This window comes from Rhinatrema bivittatum, chromosome 1 (assembly GCF_901001135.1).
Source record: "Rhinatrema bivittatum chromosome 1, aRhiBiv1.1, whole genome shotgun sequence".
In the NCBI taxonomy this organism is placed as follows: Eukaryota; Metazoa; Chordata; class Amphibia; order Gymnophiona; family Rhinatrematidae; genus Rhinatrema; species Rhinatrema bivittatum.
The window spans coordinates 713,985,563-714,002,418 of NC_042615.1; the positions used below are offsets into that span (position 1 = coordinate 713,985,563).

General features: G+C 39.0%; 1 protein-coding gene across 1 annotated transcript in view; it reads right to left on the bottom strand.

Moving 5' to 3' along the window:
* The window catches only part of ZSWIM6 (zinc finger SWIM-type containing 6), a 357,080-nt gene that overhangs the window by 149,936 nt on the left and 190,288 nt on the right, over positions 1–16,856 (bottom strand). The gene's annotated exons all lie outside the window — the stretch shown is intronic.

Below are 16,856 nucleotides of genomic sequence, written 5' to 3' on the forward strand. Positions count from 1 at the left end.
CGTTGGCTCACGCTCCTGAGCACTTTCCCCAGCGACCTTCACACCCGGCGTTAACGGAGGAGCTGCAGCAAAGAAACTCCCGATAGTCGGCTGTGATGGCTCCAACGGTGTAGAGGTAATTTCTCCGGTCTTTATCCGGGCTTTACGTTTAGTATGCGGCATGATTGCAATGTTCCAACAGAAATTCTCAGGAGCTCCTACCGCTGTGTCCGCTCACGGCGCCCTGGGTGGTGCTAGTCTAAAGAATCCAAAACACATGTCCAAGCGCACTTCAACCTGTGCGTTAGGCTGAGCACATTTTACTGCATCGGCCCCAGTGTTTACAAGAGGAGAGAAGATGGGCAGTTTCTCCACTGTGACGTCAGAAATGGAGGAGAGTGTGGCAGAGGGCAGGATAAAGGAAAGAAGTGGGAGAGAGAGAGGTGGAAGTGGCAAGAGTAGGCCACTATACCATGTTCACATCTGTAACCAATTTGTCAAGGGCCAGACTGCATCAGCTAAACATTCAACAAGATCTCATTACTGACATTAACTTACATCAGAACATAAGCGTGACCTATGCAAGAGGACAGTTACCTGGTAATTATATTCCTAATCAAGCTAACCCTAAAAAAACGTTGTGCTCCAATAGTAATAATCATTGCTTTCCGGCTATAGAGTAAGATAACTGACCCTCACAAACAATGCTCCCTCCAAGGTGTGCGCCAATTTTTTCATGTGAGCAACAATTTTTGGGTCCCAGTATCAGCACTGCATTTCTGTATATAGCACCAAAAAAAAAAAAAAAAGATTCCTTTGATCCCACTGTGACAAGGCACTATTGGCCAGCACAGATTCTTGCTTTTCTTTTTACAATCACTGAAAAGGTTGCAGTAGATCAGCTTAACGTTCTTCTCAAGACCAATACTCTCCATCTGTATCAAATCAGGGTTCAGAAAGGATCACAGTACTGAGGTAGCTCTGGTAGCCCCAGTTAACAAGATCAGAAAAAGAGCAAATGGTGGGAAGGATGCTCTCAGTCTTCCTTGCCATGAGTGTGGCCTTCGATACAACCAACCATAAACTTCTCCTTCATAGACTGACAGGGCTGTACTAACCAGGTTTGAATCCTAGCTAACAGATCAAACTTTTCCAGTTAATTAGAGAACTAAGTTGTCAGAACCTCAGCCACTGCAGGTCTTGATACTTGCCCCACTTCTTTTCAACTTGTATTTGACCCCATTCATTCAAGAGTATGGGTATAACTGATATACAAGTCTAGCCTCCAAAGATCCAAACCATTGAGAAGATATCCAGAGTATTCATTTATCTATAGACAACATTGCTCAGTGGTTGTGCTCTATAGACCTGTCAGCCTGAATTAAGTGCTGGGAAAAATTATGCAAACTGTTATAAAGAATAAAATCATAAAACATTTAGAGATAGAAATGGTTTAATGGGATATAGCCAGCATGAATTTACCCAAGGCAAGTCTTGCCTCACAAATCTCCTACATTTTTTTGAAGAAGTGAACAAACATGTGTACAAAGGTGAACCAGTAGATGTAGTGTATTTGGAATTCCAGAAGGCATTCAACAAAGTCCCGCATGAGAGGCTTCTAAGAAAACTAAAAAGTCATGGGATAGGAGGTGATGTCTTTTTGTGGACTGCAAACTGGTTAAAAGACAGGAAACAGAGAGTAGGATTAAATGTCTGTTTTCTCAGTGGGGAAAGGTAAACAGTGGAGTGTCTCAGGGATCTGTTTTTGGACTGGTGCTTTTTAATATATTTATAAATGATCTGGAAAGGGGTATAACGAGAGATATGATCAAATATGCACTTGACACAAAATTATGCAGAGTAGTTAAATCTCAAGCTGATTGTGATAAATTGCAGGAGAACCTTGTGAGACTAGAAGAATAGGCTTCCAAATGGCAGATGAAATTTAACATGGACAAGTGCAAAGTGATGCATCTAGAGAAAAATAACCCTTGCTGTTAGGTTCTATCTTAGGAGTTACCACCCAGGAAAGAGATCTAGGTGTCAGTGGAAATTACATTGAAATTGTTAGCTCAGTGTACTGTGGTGATCAAAAAAAGCAAACAATGTTAGGAATTATTATGAAGAGAATGGCCAATAAAATGATGGATATCAATGCCTCTGTATCGCTCCATGGTGAGACCATATTTTGAATACTGCATGCAATTCTGGTCGCCACATCTCAAAAAAGATATAGTTGCACTGGAGAAAGTGCAGAGAAGGGCAAAATTAGGGGCATCGAATGGCTGACCTATGAAGAAAGGCTAAAGAAGTTAGGGCTGTTCAGTTTGGAGAGGAGATGTCTGAGGGGGGATATGATAGAGGTCTACAAATTCATGAAAGGACTTGAAAATGTTAATGTAAATCGGTTATTTACTTTCACATAATAGGGCTAGGGGGCACTCCATGAAGTTAAGTTGCTCATTTAAAAGAAAGCGAAGTAAATTCTTTCACTCAGCGCATAGTTAAGCTCTGGAATTTATTGCCATAGGATGTGGTTTCTGCAGTTGGTGTAACCGGGTTTAAAAAAAGGTTTGGGTAAGTTCCTGGAGGAAAAAGCCATAAACTGCTATTAATTAATAAGCAATAGTATCTAATGTTTCGGTACTTGCCAGGTACTTGTGACTTGGTTGGCCACTCTTGGACACAGGATACTGGGCTTGGTCTGACCCAGTATGGCATATCTTATGTTCATAAACAAAGTTAATCCCCAAAAGTCCAAAGCTCTTTAGATAAGTAGACAAGATATTTCACCTGTAGTTGCTCCTCATATGTAAGGTACAGAAAATCCTTTTAAGGAGATGGAAGATTCACAACTCGATATACAACAGCAATCTTGTCGCTTCTTCAAACCACCTTTCTCAGAGATAGATATACATATACACACACACACACATATACACATATACACACACACAGTGGCTTGCAAAATTATTTGACCCCCTAAAAAGTCAGATGTGTGTATTACAAATGACAGATTTTCCAGACAGTATGTTTGAAAGCATAAAGTTTGCAACAAAGTCAATTTTCATAGTCACAATTTGTTATTTCCCTGCATGTTTTATAAAAGAAAATTAAAAACTGAAAAATGCTGCTTGCATAAGTATTCAACCATTGTGCTTTGGAAACTCCAAGTTTACACAGATGAAAGATATTGCCCTAATAATTGGCTTACAATTGGCCTCTACCTGCGAATTATTTAAAAAAAAAAAAAAAAAAAATCAGCTTTTCTGGATAAAAGACCCCCTAATTCCAATACCATTGCTCAGGCTGTGAATCTGAAGGAAAGCTGTGAAAATGAAGACCAAAGAGCATTCTAAGGAAATTAAAGATAAAGTTATAGACATGCACAAGATAGAAAAAGGCTACAAAATAATATCCAAGCACTTGGATCTCCCAGTGAGCACTGTTGGATCAATTATGAGGAAATGGAAGCCGCATCATACCATCCAGACATTGCCTAGACAAGCCCATCCCTCAAAACTCAGCATCACAGCAAGGAGGAGACTTGTGAGGGAAGCCTCAGAGAGGCCAACAATCACTTTGAAGGCGCTACAGAGTTCAGTGGCTGAGAGTGGAATGGAGGAACAACAGTCAACCATATCAAGAGCTCTGAATATAACTGGCCTGCATGGGAGGGTGACTAGAAAGAAGCAATTACTGAAGAAAATCCACATCAAAGCACATCAGAGTGATCCAGCTAAAATGTGAGAAGATTTTTGTGGTCAGATGAGACAAAAATGAAGCTTTTTGGCCAAAATTCAAAACACTATATGTGGCACAAACCTAACACTGCCCATTCCTCAGTAAACACCACCATCCCAACAGTAAAGTATAGGGGTGGCAGCATCATGTTGTGGGAATACTTTTCATCAGCGGGGACTGGGCATCTTTCTAAAATTGAAGGATGGATAGTGCAACATACAGGGAGATACTGCAAGACAATCTGCTTCAGTCTGCTGAAAAAACAAACTTGGGAGCAAGTTCACCTTTCAGCAGGACAATGATCCAAAGCACAAGGCCAAAGCAACACAGGAGTGGTTGAAAAAAAAGGTGAATGTTCTACAATGACCAAGACAAAGCCCAGATCTCAATCCAATGATAATCTGTGGTACTATTTGAAAATTGAAGTCCATCAGCATCATCCAACCAACCTGAACAACCTGGAGTAAATCTGCAAAAATTACTCCCAAACAGTATGCAAAACTGGAATAAACTTACCCCAGCAGACTTAAAGCTGTTATTGCAGCAAAAGGTGGTTCAACCAAATACTAGTTTGAAGGCAGAGTTATGCAAGCAGAATTTCAGTTTTTAATTTTATTTTACTAAAAAAAAGCAGAGAAGTAATGAATTGTGACTTTGAAAATGTGCTTTAAGAGCATACAGGTTTTCAACAAACATACTGTCTAGAACAATCTGTGTGAGTGCCATTTGTAATCCACACAAATCTGCTGGCTTTTTAGGGGGTTGAATACTTTTGCAAGCCACTGTATGCTGTGTCTACACCAGGACTTCTGTTTTAGTACATGCAACTGTTAAAACCCATAACAAACTTACTGCTAGCAACATTTTTATGTGGTGAGCAGCCTTCCTCATAAGTCGTACCATGCTGCTGCTTGAACATGCTTTGCTTTTGGACTTGGCTGTAGCAGCAGTCCCGTGCTTTACCCATAACGTCAGCATTGTCAATACTCCAGACTGTAGAAGTTGGGGCCCATCATTGGCTGTCTTCAGAATCCAATACCCCTCCCCCCCCCCCCCATTATGTGATTCTCTTTTTCTCAGTAATAGGTTTTTTTGTTTGTTTGTTTTGAGATTTATGTTTGGCACAATGTTCTTCCTCGTTGTTTGTATTAATGCTATTATTCTGGTTTTTGTCTATATGTAAGCTAGTTGTATAAACTGCTTGAATGTTTTCATATACAAGTGGTATATCAAATACAGTAATCAATATAAACAAAAATGTATCCAGTTTTTCCACAAAGGAAGGTGATTTACTTCTGTTTTTGAAATAGATTTTTTTCTTTTTTTTTATAGAAGGAGTCTAGTTGAAATCCAGTGATATTTTGAAGGTATTCCCCTGAAGCAGGCAACTGTTCTGCCAAAATGCTGGCATCAAAGTTTATAAGTTGCATCACTTTAGTGTGTGTTTTGCTCCAGCTTGAGTCAGTGTACTTTGGGAAAGTTAATCTTGGTCCATATCTCTTTAAAACTACTTAATTTAATTCCAAAAACATTTTTGGAATTAAGTAGTTTGGACTACTTAGTTTAGCACATTTATAAAGGTAAACGAATATTATTTGTGCACTAGCATTTTTCGACAACATAACGCAAATTAGCATTGCTATAACACTTCCCATACTTTTTTTTTTTTTTTACATATCTATTTCATTTACTCACATTTTTATTTATACCTATCATGGCAAGCCAGCAGGAGAAACTAACATAGCCAACTATGCACTGAAGCAGGAGACTCGTTTTTACACCGAAACCTGTTTTAAGTTTAAAAACTTGCCCATTTATACAATAAATAAAACTTTCCTTACTTTAGCAAAGCAGTCTCTTGAGTGCATTAAAAAAAAACAGGCTACAATAAATGATCTGTATAAAGAAAGGCAGCAGGAATCTTATAAATCACTGCATAAGCATGTAAGTCTGCTGAAATGTACATGCGATGTAATGCTCGTTCATGTAATAAAGGTTTTTCATATTTTGCTCCATTTGTATTAAAAACAACAAAAATGAGAACTTTGTTTCAACCAACAGAAATCTTCCCTAAGCATAGCAAAACGCTGCAGTAACTTTGAAATGACCTGGAAGCAAACAACTATGTTACTGAATTTAAACTCTAAAACTAGTGCTCACCAACCACATCAGAGACCACGGGATGAATGGGAAGAAAGAGAACCTCAGAACTTGAAAACATCACAAGAATATAAGAATTGCATACTGGGTCAGACCAAGGATCCATCAAGCCCAGCATCCTGTTTCTAACAGTGGCCAATTCCAGGAAGATCTCAAACAATAGATAGATTTCATGCTGCTACCGCCCCGTGGATTTTCCTAAGATAAGAACATAGAGTCTGTAATCACAGTAAGCACAGCACATAAAAAAAAAAAAATTCACAAGAATGTGTTTCACTACTTGATGAAAAACTATATTGCTAAGGTCATCTTGTAGTTATACTGTGAAAGCAAGAAAGAGTATGTTTCCCTTTCTTCAGGTGTTTTATAGTAGAAACCAAGTTGCACACTCTCCTGAACCAATGATCCCATGCTTCTGCAATGAAACTGAAAGCCTCAGCCATCACATCGGCAGCTATGTCTATCTCCTCTCTCACAATTAAAAACATGCTTTCTAGTATTTGCTACATCGGACGTGAACATTTTAGCCTTCTGAACACTTTTTTCACCCCCACCAGCCAAGACATACAAATTGAACTTATACTGCTAGAACCAAATAATTGCAGGCATGTATCTTATTCTGCTGACAAATTCAAGATCCTGAAACCCAAGTACTGACATTTCTGAACAATTATTGCTATGTGCAAAACAGAATCTGGTATAAGAGCACAAGTTCCATAAAGTTTCTGCTATTAGACCACAGAAAGTCAACATACCTGTTCAGCTACCTCACATTTCCTGATGGAAGCTCAGTTAAGCAACAGACACTCCTTGTTCTTTTGTCACGAGTTGTGGGAGCGTAGCATTTCCCAAAGCTGAAGTCACAACTATCTGTGGGCACTAATGCAACAGCTACTGGAAAGGAGGAGCAGTTAGAAATGTCGCTAAAGTGCTACCCTGTTTATGGCATTTCCATCCTTGGCAGGTTGCACATTCAAGTCAACTTTCCTTTTCGTAAACCTCTCCCGTCTGAATACTGCAGTCTTCAAATTGAATGTCAGCTTGAAAGAAAACTGCACCCTCTGTGATCTGTGCAACACTTCAAAAGTACAAGTGACAAGTGGTAATGCTCAGTGGTACAATTTTTAATTGATGCAAGTCATTTTCTAAATTATTTAAGCATTTTCCCCATAATTACTCTGTTTCCCAGGGAATAGTAATGCTATCACAAGCCACCAGTTACCTTGTACGCCAAAGATCAGGTTGGCTCAAGTTGGTTATTAGGGTATATCACAAAATTATACCTCTGCGTGCTGCACAAATAGCTCCATGTCAAGGGGCAGGCTGATTCAGGACTGGTTTTGCTCTACTGCATGCAAGGTATTGTAGTTTGTGTTTTTATGGCAAACAGAACTACATCTCTGTGCTTGCAATGGTGTAAAACCAGGACTGTCTCAGATATTCCTCCATTCATACAGAACTATATGATCATCCTATGCATCAACCAAAGTCATTTGCGATGGCATTCCAAACATGGCTGCTCTCATGGATGCACATTAATTACATTAGAGGAGTTTTCAAGAACCCCAAGCACTAAAATGTTAAAAATGAGGGATTGTGTTATTACTTCCGTATTGCATAGAGGATGAAGCTCATATAAAAAAAAAAAACAAAAACCCCAAAAACAAACAAACAAACAACAAAAGCATGAGCTATTTGTGGGAGAGGGTAGGAGAAATCATGAAACAAAGAAATTAAGTCTAGAAATCCAAACCCCTTCAACAATGTACAAAGCTCGAAATGGGGTGCTTGACAGAGCAGGTTTTAAACTGCCTTTTTTCACACAATAGACAGACTACCCTACAGGCCAGGCGTATTCAATATTGTACACCATAGTTAGTTATTAAAAATACTATTCGAGTGTATCATTGAGGCAAATGACATTACCATGCCTGAATCCTCTCAATAGCAGTGCTGCTGAAACCGGCCGCAGCAAAGCTGGCACTCAAGTAGCTCATCTGGAAGGCAAAGTCCTTAGAGTCTGAATGGCTCTGCTGTAACACATGGCACATCCTTCACTCCAAGACAAAAAGGATGCTCTGTGGGAAAGAGTGCAGGGAGACCCCGGTTCTTCTCACAGGTAACAATGCTGTTGCAAAAGTACACAGCAGAAATTTCTACAGGAGCAGCAGGACACTAATAACCAGAGGGCAAACAGGGCTGGAAAATATTAGTAAATTCTAGGCGCCAGCAGCAATTTTTTTTTTTAAGGAGCCAGACAAGGACGTCTGGTTTTCAAGACAGTCATATCATGCAAATAAACCTGATCTTGAATGAAATATGCAAATCTGTCAAAAAATCAGGGAATTCTGAACACTAGACTAGCATATGAAACTTGAGCTGAGTTTCTGAACCAAACTGACAACCCCAAGCTCTACATTCTTTTTCTCCCTCATTACTCTTTTCCTTCTCTCCCTCCCCACCCTACATCTCCCCATGATGCACTTGTTACCCACTTCTTTCTTCCATATCTATTTTCTTTTGTTTCCACCCCTTCCCCCCCACCCCCAGTTCTTCCTTTCTGACCTCAATTCAACCCAACAGAACATATATCAGGAGGCTGGCATCACAGGGACAGCAAAAGAGTAGTTTAGGGATCTGTGGCTCCTCCCTCACCCCTTTTTCATTATTGCTTTTATGTCCTGCCTGAAATTTCTCAAAGGATGCCTCCTAATCAGCCATATTAAATAAAAAAAAAAAAAAAAGGTTTGCTTACTGAAAATGGTATTCTCTGTAGCCAGCAGGATGAATTTGCCATCATGTGTGGATGATATCTGATGGTGCCAAACAGACCCTTCTCTCTAAGCTCATAGAGCCTTTGCGCTACTGAGTATGTGAAGGAATTCCTGCCTGAGCGTTGCCTTATGAGCCCCCTCAGTCACGTTTTAGTGCTAAGCCTTAACTAGGTAGTCAATTCTCCAGGGAAGCCAGCAGGTATTTAGCATAGCTAATTCATCTTGCTGTCTATGGAGAACACTGTTTACAGTAAAACTTGCTTTCTCCGTCAACAAGCAGGGCTGAATTAGCCAGGATATGTAGGGAGTCCCGAACTGCTGCAGAGGGCTGCAGTGGAGCGTTTACAGAATAAGCAACTCAGATCCCACCATTGAGAGTAAACTACTAGATGTACTGGCGATGCAAGACTGCTTGTCTGAGTTTACTGTCATTTTGAAAGATTGTCCACACAGTAATGAGATGCAAAGGTGCGTACTAATGACTAAGCTGAAGCTTTATTTAAAAACTTTTATATACCACTACCTCCAAAATTACAGTTTGGCACGGTTTACAAGTCATTTATAAATCTTAAGAGATAATAATTAAAACAAAAAATAAAATATTAACAATATTTATAAAACTCAAATTAAAAATATAAAGAAACTAAAAGTCTCTAAAAAAGAAAAAAAAAAAAGATAAAAGCCACCTGCATTTAACTTTTTCCTAAAATTCCTAATATCTCTCTTTTCCACTGGCAATACATTCCAAAGATCTGGACCAGCATATGAAAATGCAGGTTTGCAGATGAGCCACCGATGCAGCCATGGCTTCAACTTGATGATCCTTGATCGTGTCTGTAATCTGTAGGCTCGCCAGGCATAACAATGAGTGACAGTCAGCCAGCCAGATGGACAATGTTCACTTGGCAACTGCTATGCACAATCAGTTAGGATCATAAGGGATACATAGTTTAAGGCCTGATGATGTGATTTGGTTCTTTCTTGTAGTAGGCCAAGGTCTAAGGAGTGAAGGGTCTTTTCACCTTCCTGCACATGACTTCTGAAAGAATGTCATAACAGGAGAGCTTGATTAACATGGAAAACTGATGCTACTTTTGGTAGAAACCTCAAGTGGGTGCAAAGCACCACTCTACTATGGAAAAACTGCATATAAGGAGAATAATTAACCAAAAGTGTGTTTGTTTATTTAAAAGTTTTTATATACCGCACAATAAGGCATTTAAATGTCCGTCTAGGCAGTTTACAAGATTACAAACATAATTTATTTATTTTATTTAAGAGTTTTTATATACCGTCATTAAGTTATTTACCATCATAACGGTTTACAATAGTGCACCAATATCAAAGTGAATATGGATCATAATTTACATAGATCATAAATAAAAGCAAGATTAACACAATTAAAATTAAAATACATACATTAAGATTTAGACTCTGGTAGTATTATATTCATAGTAATATACAACTGAGATTATTATGTTCTATAGGCACTGTTAAACAGGTAAGTTTTCAGCATTCTTTTAAACTTTGTGATTTGGTTTAGTTTATTTATTACTTGATTGATCACAAATCTTATATAAGTAATTCAGTAAGATGTACAAAAAAATGCATAACAGTCAATCTAAAACAGAATAAAAAATAAAATAAAACAATTCTAATTAAAACTAAATATTAAAATTCTAAAAGAACAAACCAATAAAATAAATCAATAAAATAAATTACAAAACAAAACAAAAAGGAACAGCAACCCATCTAAATATATACTGGGAAAATACCAGTACTTAGAGAGACCATAATAGAAAAAATATAAAAATGTTGTAATCTGCAAATGGAGTCCTAGTAAGGTTGAAAAGCATGCAGAAACAGGAGAGACGTCAAGGTTTTCCTGAACTTAAGATAATCTCTCTCAATGCGCAGGGTCAAAGGAAGAGAGTTCCATAAACATGGTGCCAGATCAGAGAAGTATAATTCACTAGTTCTTTCCAGCCTTATGTCCCTAGTGGTTACGGTTAGATTTATTTCTAACACACCTATGCACAGCCCTAGGCGAATTACAATGAAAATACACACAAAACTGTCAAATTACAAATTATGAATACCGGTAAAATAATTTCATTTATTTTTTCATTTTTATTTATTAGAATGTATTAATTGCTTAAGCAGCACACAAAATAAGACATCTATAAAAAGTACGTTAAAAAACTTAACCAATACAAAAACATTAACTGCTAGACATAATAAACGAACAGATCAAATTCAGAAGAAAAACAAATATTAAGTGGACCTGCAACCATGCCTTATTCAGTACCAAAAATTAATCAATTTGAAGCAATTAAACAAAAAAGATAAATGATACAGTGGAAGGTAGAACTAATTCATGTTGAGAAGAACATAATGGTCACCCAGGACAGTGAGGAATAATAATGCTGGATAGGTAAGAAGTGTGCCCCAACAAAGGACATTGAATGTTAAGCACCCAGTTTTAAATTGGACATGCAAAGATATAGGCAACCAGTACAAGTCTCTAAGAAGAGTGGTAATATGATCATATTTTCCTTTCCCAAAATTAAGCTAGAGTTTTGAATAGTTTGAAGTTTTCTAATTTGTGTGGAGGAATAAAGTGTTACAGTAATCAAAGTGTGAAAGAATTAAAGCATAAAAGTCAGATACTTGAGATCAGCAGAATCCAAAAAAGGTCTAGTCAATGGATGAAATGCAGAAAGCGATATGAAGTTTGTGACAAGTGTGAAATGTTATTGGAAAGAGTCAATGCAAGATCAATCTTGACAGCAAGACTGGTTACTTCATCTCTGACTGCAATGGAAACTCAGGCCATGAAAGGTGTGGGAAAGTTGAGAGGATATGCATGTCCACCCAGGAAAAAGATCTAGGCATCATAATGGATAATACTTTAAAATCATCAGCTCAGTGTGCTGCAGCAGTCAAAAAAGCAAACAGAATGTTAGGAATTATTAGGAAGGGAATGGTTAATAAAACAGAAAATGTCATAATGCCTCTATAATCGCTCTGTGGTGAGATCGCACCTTGAATTCTGTGTACAATTCTGGTCGCCGCATCTCAAAAAAGATATAGTTGCGATGGAGAAGGTACAGAGAAGGACAACCAAAATGATAAAGGGGATGGAATAACTCCCCTATGAGGAAAGGCTGAAGAGGTTAGGGCTGTTCAGCTTGGAGAAGAGACAGCTGAGGGGGGATATGATAGAGGTCTTTAAGATAATGAGAGGTCTTGAATGAGTAGATGAGAATCGGTTATTTACACTTTTGAATAATAGAAGGACTAGGGTGCATTCTATGAAGTTTGCAAGTAGCACATTTAAGACTAATTGGAGAAAATTCTTTCACTCACACAATAAAGCTCTGGAATTTGTTGACAGAGGATGTGGTTAGTGCAGTTAGTGTAGCTGGGTTCAAAAAAGGTTTGGATAAGTTCTTGGAGGAGAAGTCCATTAACGGCTATTAATCACGTTTACTTAGGGAATAGCCACTGCTATAAATTGCATCAGTAGCATGGGATCTTCTTAGTGTTTGGATAATTGCCAGGTTCTTGTGGCCTGGTTTGGCCTCAGTTGGAAACAGGATGCTGGGCTTGATGGACCCTTGGTCTGACCCAGCATGGCAATTTCTTATGGAAAGCCTGAAGCTCACTGACTCTTCTAGCTGATGTGACTGCTACAAGAAAATATTGTCCCTGTGAGAAATTTGTGAGAAGTCAACTCCAATGGTTCAAAGGGAGGCCTCAGTTATGCAAGAACTATTTATTTATATTTATTTATTTAGTGCTTTTTTATACCGACATTCATGATACAGATCACATCATATCTGTTTACAGGGAACAATGGGGCAATAACATTAACATAAACAAATATAGCGAAAAGTTACAATGAAACAGGGTTATTCGAACTGGGAGGAGGAAGAGCCAGAGGCAAGAATAACTCAGAACTAAATATGTCATATACAATATCAGAATTGAGGTACATTCAGATCACAAGATACAGGTAGTTTTACAACTAGAGGTACAGTATGCCATAAACCTTTCATGAACTTCGACACAAATGAATGATTAGCTTACCCTCAATTTGAATATGGTAGGTAGCTTGGCACTAAGACGTACTCTCACTAATGATGCACTAAGACCATTGGAAGAAAGTGATAGCAAGTACTTAAACAGGTCTTTTGGTTTTCACACAAATGGGTCTAAAGAACTCTATTGACACCATGTGGAGAACTGTTTCCATTTAAATTGTAAGCTCACCTAGCGCACATCTTCCTAGCTGATTCTATCTCCTCAATGTCCTTGGGTAAGATGAATTTGATGCTCAGCAAGCGCTCAACATTTTGGCCATCAAGTCGAGGAAGGGTTCGGATGATATAGGTGTCCTCTTCCTGAGTTAATATAGATGAATCTGTCTGGAGATGGAATGGAGGGTTGCCAGATAACTGTACTAGATAAGCAAATCATACTTGTCTGGCCCATACTGGAGTGATATGAATTGGACAGGCCTGGTCTTTGAGTACTTTTTGCACTGTTCTGGCTATCTGTGAGACTAATGGAAAAGCATATATGAGATAGGCATTCCAGCTGAGCAGAAAAGCTTCTTGAGCAGACCTGAATTTGCTGTGAAGAATGGAGCAAAACTTTCCCACTTTTCTGTTTTCCTCCGATGCAAAGAGATTGATTGCCAGAAGTCCCCAGGTGTCTTAAAAATGTCAGCACTTGATTGCTGCACGACCCCATGTCATGTTGATGGGGCAGAAAAGGTTCTATCACCTACTGATTGAGGAAGACTTCATCCTCTAGGCAGAGTTGTGTCAAGTGAGACAGATCCAAACTGAAGGCTGAGCAATGAGGAAACATGGGAAGCTGGGAGAAAGGAAAGCAGTATCCAGACTCCACATTCTTGAGAACCCAGCAGTCTTTAGTGATCTTGCCACTATTCCTGTAGGCATCACCGACTTCTCCCTCCTACCAGAGGGAATGTTTGCTGCGTTTGAAAAGCAGTCAAAGACTTGGGCCTGGTTTGGATTGGACTTGTTTTGCTGCTTTTGGTTGGCAGTGCTCACATTCCTGATTTCAATCTGGAAGTTGTTGCTATTGAGAACAGAGGGGCATCCAGTACCACTGAAAATACCAGAAGGGGGTGTCTTTGGAAGTACAACCTTTTAAAAGCGTAACAGGGCTAGCTTGAAATGGACTGTTGTGCCGAGCCTGTAGAGAGTGACTTGACCGCCACATGTCTGAACAACCATTTCATTAGTCGCCAAAGAGATGATTTCCTAGGCAGGGGATATCTGCTAGTTTATCATTAAGCAAGCTATAGGCTCTTAACCAAGCCATCCTACATACTCCTGGGCTATCATATCAGACACTTCATAAATGGAATAAAATGTATACACTTGTCTGCATCCCAAAGCGGCTGAGGGTATGCAAAATCGCTGTCTGGTGGAAGGAAGGGTTTCAATATTTGTACTATTGAACTGGTAAGCAGAAATATGTGCATTGAGCATACAGCTCTAAAATACCTTTTGCCAAAATTATCAAGCAGCTTGGATCCTTTCCTGGTGGAGTATTCGAGAAAATCCTCATTTTCTTTGCTTTTTTTTTTTTTAGAGAGTTAATTCCACTACAACTGATTGATGAATCAGCTGTACTGCTCTGAAACCAAGGCATTTTTGCACTCTGTACTTGAGGTCTAATTCCCTTTCTACTGGAATGCAAATAAATTGGGTTTTCCCACTTTCTCACACTGAGCTGAGACTTTATAGTATTGTTCATGATACTGAACCTATCATCATTTAACTATAATGTGGGTTACTTTTCCTTATGTGCATTACTCTTCACTTGTCCACATTAAATTTCATCTGCCATTTGGATGCCCTATGCTCCCAGTCTAACAATTTCTTCCTGTAATTTATCACAATCCACTTGTGATTTAACTTGGAATATTTTGTGTAGTCTGCAAATCTGATCACTTCACTCATCGTTCTCTTTTTCAGATCATTTATAAATATTGAAAAGCTCCAGTCCCAGTACATATTCCTGAAGCATTCCATTATTTACCTTTCTTCACTGAGAAAACTGACCATTTAGTCCTACTCTATCTTTTAACTAGTTTGCAAACCCCAATAGTAGATTGCCTCCTATCCCATGACTTTTTAATTTTCTCAGGAGTCTCATGGGGACATTGTGAAACACCTTATGCAAATCCAAATGAACTATATCCACAAGCTCATTATCCATCTTCATCCCTGGAGTTTTGTTTTGGTTTTTTTTTTAAGATCAGCATTACACTGGTCACCCTCTAATCTTCAGGTATAATAGACTATTTTGATATGTTGCAAATTAGTTACAAAGCTGCAATTTCATTTTTGAGTTCTTTCAGAACTCTGATGGGTAAGCCATCTGGTCCAGGCAATTTGCTACACTTTGGTTTGTTAATCTTCCATATTACATCTTCTAGGTTTATTGCTGTTTCAGTTCTTCTGAATATTCACAATTAAATACAGTTTCCAGCATGAGTATTTCCCCAACATCCTCTTCAGTAAACACGGAAGCAAATAATTTAGTTTTTCCACCATGGCCTTGTCTTCCTTAAGTGCCCCTTTAACCCCTTTGATCAACTAACAGTCAAACTGATTCCCTCACAGGCTTCCTGCTTCATATATATTTAAAAAAAAAAAAAGGTTTATTATGAGTGTTTTGCTTCTAGGGCCAGTTTCTTTACAAATTCTCTTTTTGACTGCTTTATCAAATGTTTTACATCTAACTTGCCAATGCCCTTTCCTATTTTCTTCAGATGGATCCTATTTCTAATTTTTGAAAAAAAGTTGTTTTGGCTAAATAGCCTCTTTCACCTCACCTTTTAACCAAGAGTCTGTCTTCCTTCCACCTTTTTTAGTGTGTGGAATAAATCTGGTCTGGGCTTTCAAAATGATTGTTTAAAACAAAGTCCATGCCTAATGCCCTACAAGACCATTTAAACCAATCAAATATTTTTCTCATTTTATCAAAGTCTCTTGTGAAATGCAAAAGCAGTAGATCTCTTATATCTTTCTTCTGGTCATTAAGTCAAATTTGATGTTACGATCACTGTTGCTGAGTGGGTGCCCTATTAACTTTTATACCAAATCCCATGTTCCACTAAGAATTAGGTTAAAATGGTTCCCCCTCTAGTCCGTTCTCAGACCAGCTGCTCCATGAAGCAATCATTTATTTCATTTAGAAACCTTACCTCCCTTCCCACTGAACCTTCCTCAGAACCAAGAAGAGAAAAACACTAATTCTGAACCCCAGTGATGAAGGTGACTAAAGAAGGGTCTTCAAAGGTGTGTATTCCTGGTGCACATCCTCCGACTGACTGGATTCCACTGTAAGCTAATGCCGGTGAGAAAAACTGCCTTACGGGGGGGGGGGGGGGGGGGGGGGGGGGGGGGGGGGGGGGGGGCTCTGATGGGGTATCCATCCAATCTGGGAATACTGGGACTGCTTTTCTTATGCAAGTATATCCAAAATATTGGAAAGGAGAGGTTGAAGAGTACACTTTATCCTTACCTGCTAGAGAGATTAAGCCTTCAAAAGTTCTTCCACTTGACCCAAGGATGGATGTGCTCTTTGGTGGGCCATGGGAGGTGGAACATCTTCCAAGTAGTTTAGAATCTTTTTGTCTATCTTCTCGGCTGTAGAATTTGAACTGGGAATCAACTAGATGTGAGGCACCAGGGGACAAATGAGATCTGGAGTACCTAGATGGAGACCTCGGTCCAGTAACCTAGATGATGAAAATGCTCTTGTGACTGCAGCAGGTAAGTGAATGATATCCCTTTCTGTTCCCATATGCATGGTAGTAATGAGGTGTTAGCAAATAGCTTCATCAGAAGCACCACTGCCTGATGTGTTGATGGAGCAGCCATTCCCGTGCTCGATGCATCGATGATGTCTAGACTCAATGCATTTGATGCTCTGGGGCACTATGCATCAACGGCACTGGTGCACCATCGCAGAGTGCATCGGCGGCATCAACAGCATAGAGACTCATTTTGGGTGTCTGGTGTCCTGTTGATTCCGCAGAGTGGAGCATGCAAATTTTCTCTCATGCATATTCATTTAGATATCCTGAAAACCCGACTGGCTGGTGGGCCCCCAGGACAGGGTTGGGGACCACTGCCTTAGATGTTCGAC